We start from the raw sequence: 6,499 nt of genomic DNA, 5'->3' as shown, positions 1-6,499 counted from the left end.
ATTAATAATTAAAAATAATTAATTTTAATAACTTTCTAATATTTCTTTTAAAAAATTATAACAAGAGCACTTAAACACCACAAAATTTCGCAATTGGATGCATATTAATATCTTCCAGAACAGAACAACACGCATTTTGAGAAGTCATACATATTGGTTGGGTGCCTTGCAATTCCAGGACAGAAATTTGTTTACTTTACTGTATTAGTCACGAGCAGCTATCATTAGGGTGACAATAAATTCGGAGGATGCTCCCGTGAAGATGAAGATGTATAAAATGTCTTTTTATATAAAAAATATTTATATGTCGTATTATTATTGGATATATTAATAAATAAGTTATTTTTAAATTTTTTAATAAATTAAAATAAAATTGATTTTTTTATAACAACAATAATAAATTTAATTATTATTAGATTCGGTCGAACCGATTAATTTACATAATCCATTGTATTATGAGTCTTTTGTTTTTTTTAAATAAAAATTAGAGATATATTTGTTTTTTTATCAAAAAATTTAAACATAATTCGTTTTAGATTGTGTAAATTAGTCGGATCAAATCGGGTCTAATAATTATAGTGCGGACAATTGGGTTTATTATTATTGCTATAATAAACCGATTTTGTTCTGATTTATTAAAAAATAAATTATTAACCGATTTAATGAAAATGTCCAATAATATCATGACACATGTAAACGTCTTTAACAAAAGATATTTTTAGTGTCTTTATCGAAATAGTCTCCAATAAGATAAGGTAGTGTTTGAATTCAATCTTAATTCTATTCGTGGATTGAAATTTTTATAAAAATTTAATTTTATTCTATCTACAGATTGATAATATCTCAATCCTCTCCTCACTCATTCTTGTCCCGCAAGTGTCCGATTCTACTTGCAAGTTACAAAAAAAATAAGTAGACAATAAAAATACTAAATAATGTGAACAATGGATATATAGGATGTTTATTTCATTAAGTTGCAGATGGTTATTTTAATATTAAAATTTAGATGGGTAATTTAGAGGTGTAGTATGTTTTGATTTGATTAGTAGTTGTTCATGTTGTTCAAAAAAATTATTGGTTACCTAACATAACCCTTACAAAAAAGATACAATATTATTATATAACTTGATGATAATTTAAAATAAAACTGATTTTTATACAAAAAAAATATTAAATTATTAATCAATAATTTTCTCTTATTAGTGATTAAGAATTTTTTGCATTTAGTGAGAGATCTTTAGTTTATAAAACATATTTTTATATAAATATATAACATATACATATATAAGATGCGGGTTAATCGGGTAGGATTGAGGCTCAACGTGTACCCTACCCACATCCTATTCTACCCGCTACGAATCAAAACCCATGTCCTATTCGATCTACACAAGAACCATATCCATATTCTTCATATTCACATCCTATCCTACCTGCTATACAAATTAAATTAGATATCCGCAAATAGGATATATGTTGCCACCTCTAATTATCATGATATTTTTCATTTATAATTTTATATATATCTTGTGCAAATTGCAATTATTGTAGTCAAGCATTCAAGCTGGTTTTCTATATGTATGTACCGTTCCATTCCTTCTCAACATTATTTCTTTTAGTAAAACCATGCTAGAGAGACAACAAAACTGTTTCTAAAGAATAACACTATATATGATGATTTGTGATTAATTAGTATAACTTAGTAACTAATCTTCCAACATGCAATTAATTATATTAAATACTCTTTCACTCTAATCTATAATAATAATAATAATAAAAACATACAGTGGTTCATAAATTTAGTTTAATAAATTAAAATATATAAATTTTATTATAATTTCAATTTATATATTTAATTTTATCTTTTATAATTCTTTTTAAAAAAATATATAATACAATCTTCTTTATCTTTACATATTCTATAAATTTTATTAAAATTATTTGACCCTTTTATGAATTAATAATTATTATTCAAATAACCTCTTTATATCGCGTGGCTATAGCTTATTAGCTTTAACTTCAAATGGCCGAAAAGTAAATTATATACATATATACATATATGGAACAAAATAGGAGTCAAACCTACTATATATATGCTTAGTTGCTTACCATTATAATTATTAGCAGTATAAATAATCAAGTACCCTGCAGAACCATAAAAAAACATAGAATTTCCTATTGATTCATAAAATATATTATATTATATATACTTTTATATATTTTGGTACTACTATACTAATATTATATATACTTTTATATATTTTGGTACTACTATACTATATATATATATATATATATGGTCTTTCACGTGTGAATATTCTTTTTAACACTTTTTCTACCTCTGTCTACTTCTTCTTCGCGATTTCACCATGCAACTATAATAATGATGGGTATATATGGTAGATAGGAATCGTGATTTTCTGCTGCGTCCATTGGAATAATTGGTACAAAAACAATGATATTTTTCTCGATCAACCAACCTTCACAAGAAGCAGAACATGGCACAAAACCCTTGCAAATGCAAAAGGAAAATAATAACTACGCCCAAAGAGTCAACGGTCATCATTAAGGATCTAGTTGCATTGCATCTCGTATCATTGTGGGTTCTCCATGACATTGGCATTGCTAAGAAATTAAAAAGTTCTAAAATTGCTTGTTTAGATCGTCACCAATTTCATTTAATTTCCTCCAATCACACGCGCAGAGATAGGGGTGTACATGGTCTGGTTCGGTTTGAAGATTCGGTCTGATTCGAAGATTCGGTTTGACTTGAAGATTTGGCTTGATTTCGAATATTTTAGAGGTTAATTTAGTATGATTTTATTGGGTCTAGAGTCGGGTAAATGTCTCAAAAATAGATCCGGTCATTGTTTCGGGTCGGACCGGATCATATCTCGGGTCACCCGAACTCGATCTGGTGGCCCGGTCATCATACACAATTAATATTTTGTGTTATTAGTGATGGATGATGGTTATTCTTATGTGGAATTTAAATATTATAAACTTTAATATTTTGTGTTATTAGTCATTATAAGATTATAAGTTAATGTTTTATGTTTAAAATGCATAAGACTTTAGACTAATGCATGATATTTTGTTATTTGTATTGATTTAAATATTTAGTGTTATTAGACAATATTAGTATTGATTATGGTTATGCTTTAATTTTAGAGAATGGTTAGTTCTTGTTTTATTTTTAAGTGAATTTTACTATGTGAATTGTGAAATAATGGTTGGAGATTAGGTGATTTTTACATGCTAAAAACTCGATTTTTATTCGATTTTCACCCGACTCGAAGGTGCGTAGATTTCATCGGATCTAGAAGTCGGGTTAAGGTCTAAAAATTAAGTCCAGTCTATATTTCAAGCCGAATCTGAGTTAAGTCAAATTCAGTGTGATCCAACTCATGTACACTCCTACGCAAAGACAACTTTAATATATACCGTTCATAATTTCAACAAAATATGCTAAATATATATATAGTAATATAGTATGCCTAATGAAAATACTATTTTTTACTAAAATTAATCAATAAATTAAAATTAATCACTATGTATTTTGTATATAAATATATTATTATTTAATTTATTTTTAATATATATTTTATATTAATAATTAATTTTAGTAACTAATTTTATTGTCATAATTTATTCCTAAAAATACCCTAAGCTAATCAATATCCTCTCCTATATATATCACAAACAAATAATATTTTAGTTTAAGACTTGACGAATGTCAAAATAAGTGGTTTATTTACAAATAATTTTTCCTTTTACTAATAATCTTGTATTATATATTAATAAGGATATAGTGCAAGTGAGAAGAGAAGATAAGTGAGATCTCGGGGTGTATATATATATATATAAACCTAATTTTGTATATTGAACTAACATATAATGCACGCATTCATATCGAATGGAAAATATGATGATAACCGTACCATGTAAATTTGTCTTCGCTCGTATTTTTATGGAAAAAATAGTTTAATTAACTATAATTATTTATTTAATAATTTTTAATTATTATTTTTGCAGAAATACACATGTGATGAGTAGTCACTAAACTGATAATAGTTTTGTAGTTTATCTAAACAAAATAATTAAGTCTCCTATAATATAAATAAGAAGATGCTCCTATAAAGACGCGTAAAACATCTTTTTTTAAGGACATTTATATGTCACGTTGTTATTGGTCGTATTAATAAATCGATTATTTTTAAATTTTTTAACAAATTAAAATAAAATCAATTTTTTATAACAATAATAATAAACTCAATTGTTATCAGATTCAGTCGAACTGATCAATTTATATAACTCAATGGATCATAGATTTTTTTTTGTTTTTTTTAAACAAAAATCAGGAATATATTTATCTTTTTATCAAAAAATTCAAATATGATTCGGTTTAGATTATATAAATTAATCGGATCAAATTGGATCTAATAATTATAATGCGGATAATTGGATTTATTATTGTTGCTATAATAAATTAATTTTGTTCTGATTTATTAAAAATTAAATTATTAACCGATTTAATAAAGATGTCCAATAATATTATGATACATAAATATCTTTTAAAAAAGGATAATTTTAGTATTTTTATCGAAATAGCTCTATATAAATAAATTATTAAAATAAATAGATAATTCTAAATATATTAAATATATAATTATAAATATTAAATTAAATAAGATAATTTTATATTATTATCTTTTAATATTATTTAAAATAATTAGTTAATTACCTAAACTTCCTCAATATATTTGGCATCGATATCGTTTACAGTTAAAAATCCAAAATTATTCATTTAATAGTTGAAAAATTGATGACTGGATGGTTCTTGAAGAAGCAAAAATACCATTAAATAGCTTGGTTTTTTTTTTTTTTGCATGTTTTGCTAATGATAGAATAATATATAATGTGAGAACAGATAATAAAATAATCTGAATATTTTTCTTTCATTTTCACTATGAGTAACGCAATGTGCCACCGCTACATATATATGACTAGATACAAATCACCAGTGAACTACTGTGTCTTTGTCATGCTAATTAATATGTGACAAGTTCAAGAGAATGTCGTGATTGCTGTTGTGGTAATTTTCTTTACTCGTAGACAAATTAAATTTCACTGTCATGAAGATTGAATAGGGTATTGGACAAGTTTATATGTATGATTATTTATTTGTATATGGTACCTACTATATGGTAGGGGTGTGTATGATCCGACCCGGTTCGAAGATTTGGTTCAGTTTTAAATATTTTAGGGGTTAATTTGGTGTGATTTCATCAAATCTAAGGTCAGGTAAGGATTTCAAAAATAGATTCAGTCATTATTTCGGGTCGAATCCAAACCATGGTTCGGGTCGCCCGAAGTCGGCCCGGTGGCCCGGTCGTCATACACAATTAATATTTTGTGTTATTAGTGATGGATGATGGCTATTCTTACGTGGAGTTTAAGTATTGTAAACCTTAATATTTTATATTATTAGTTATTCTAAAACTATAAGTTAATGTTTTATGTTAAAAATGCATAATATTTTAGACTAATGCATAATATTATGTTATTGTATTGATTTAAATATTTGGTGTTATTAGATAATATTAGTATTGATTATGGTTATGCTTTAATTTTAGAGAAGAGTTGGTTCTTGTTATATTTTTCTAAATGAATTTTACCATGTCAAATAATAGTTAGAGTATTAGAAATTTAGATATTTTTACATGCTAGCTTATTAGAAGGTATCAAGGTAATGAAATATTAATGACCTAATTTTTACCCAGTTTTTAACCAATATAATCGTGATCCGAAAGTGTATAAATTTTATCGAATTTAGGACCGAATTTGAGTCTAACAAATAAGCCCAGTATATATTTCAGGCCAAATCTAAGTCACATCAAATCTGATTTCATCCGCCCATACACACTCCTACTATATGGGTCTTTAATTTCTATATATTGGTTGTCCTTTAATTTAAACTGTAATAATGCTAAAACCAAAACAAATTACACGGATGATGATGTCTATTAACCAATTTAATAAACTTTCACATCGAAGTCGTGAAGGATCCATTAGATTTTATTGTCACTTCAGGGAAAAAAAAGAAAAGAACTAGCAAGAGTAAAGAGGCCCCCACTATTTGCCTTAAGAACCTTTCTAAGAGGCGACCTCACTTCTCCTTCATTAACCTTATTATATTCATAGCTAAAACTTAACTCAACTGATTAAATCATATACCTCTTAATATATTGTATTTGAATTCAAATTTTGGTGTACTAATAATGTTGGTTTCTTATTTTAAGTATAAGAATTGTTTGCATATACCTCTACTAGTGTCTAAGTGAGAACCTGAGAAATCTATCTTACCAACAAAAAAATCAAAACCTTCAATAAAAAATATTTGACCTCACGTTTAAATCCAAACCCAATTCAATTTTAAGTAGTGTCTCAGAATAAATGCAAACAAATTATTAGGATAAATAATATTTTTTATTTTTAAAAT

Source organism: Arachis duranensis, chromosome 8, assembly GCF_000817695.3.
Source record: "Arachis duranensis cultivar V14167 chromosome 8, aradu.V14167.gnm2.J7QH, whole genome shotgun sequence".
Lineage (NCBI taxonomy): Eukaryota > Viridiplantae > Streptophyta > Magnoliopsida > Fabales > Fabaceae > Arachis > Arachis duranensis.
The sequence above is the reverse complement of the archived record's forward strand: the minus strand, read 5'-3'. Positions refer to the sequence as shown.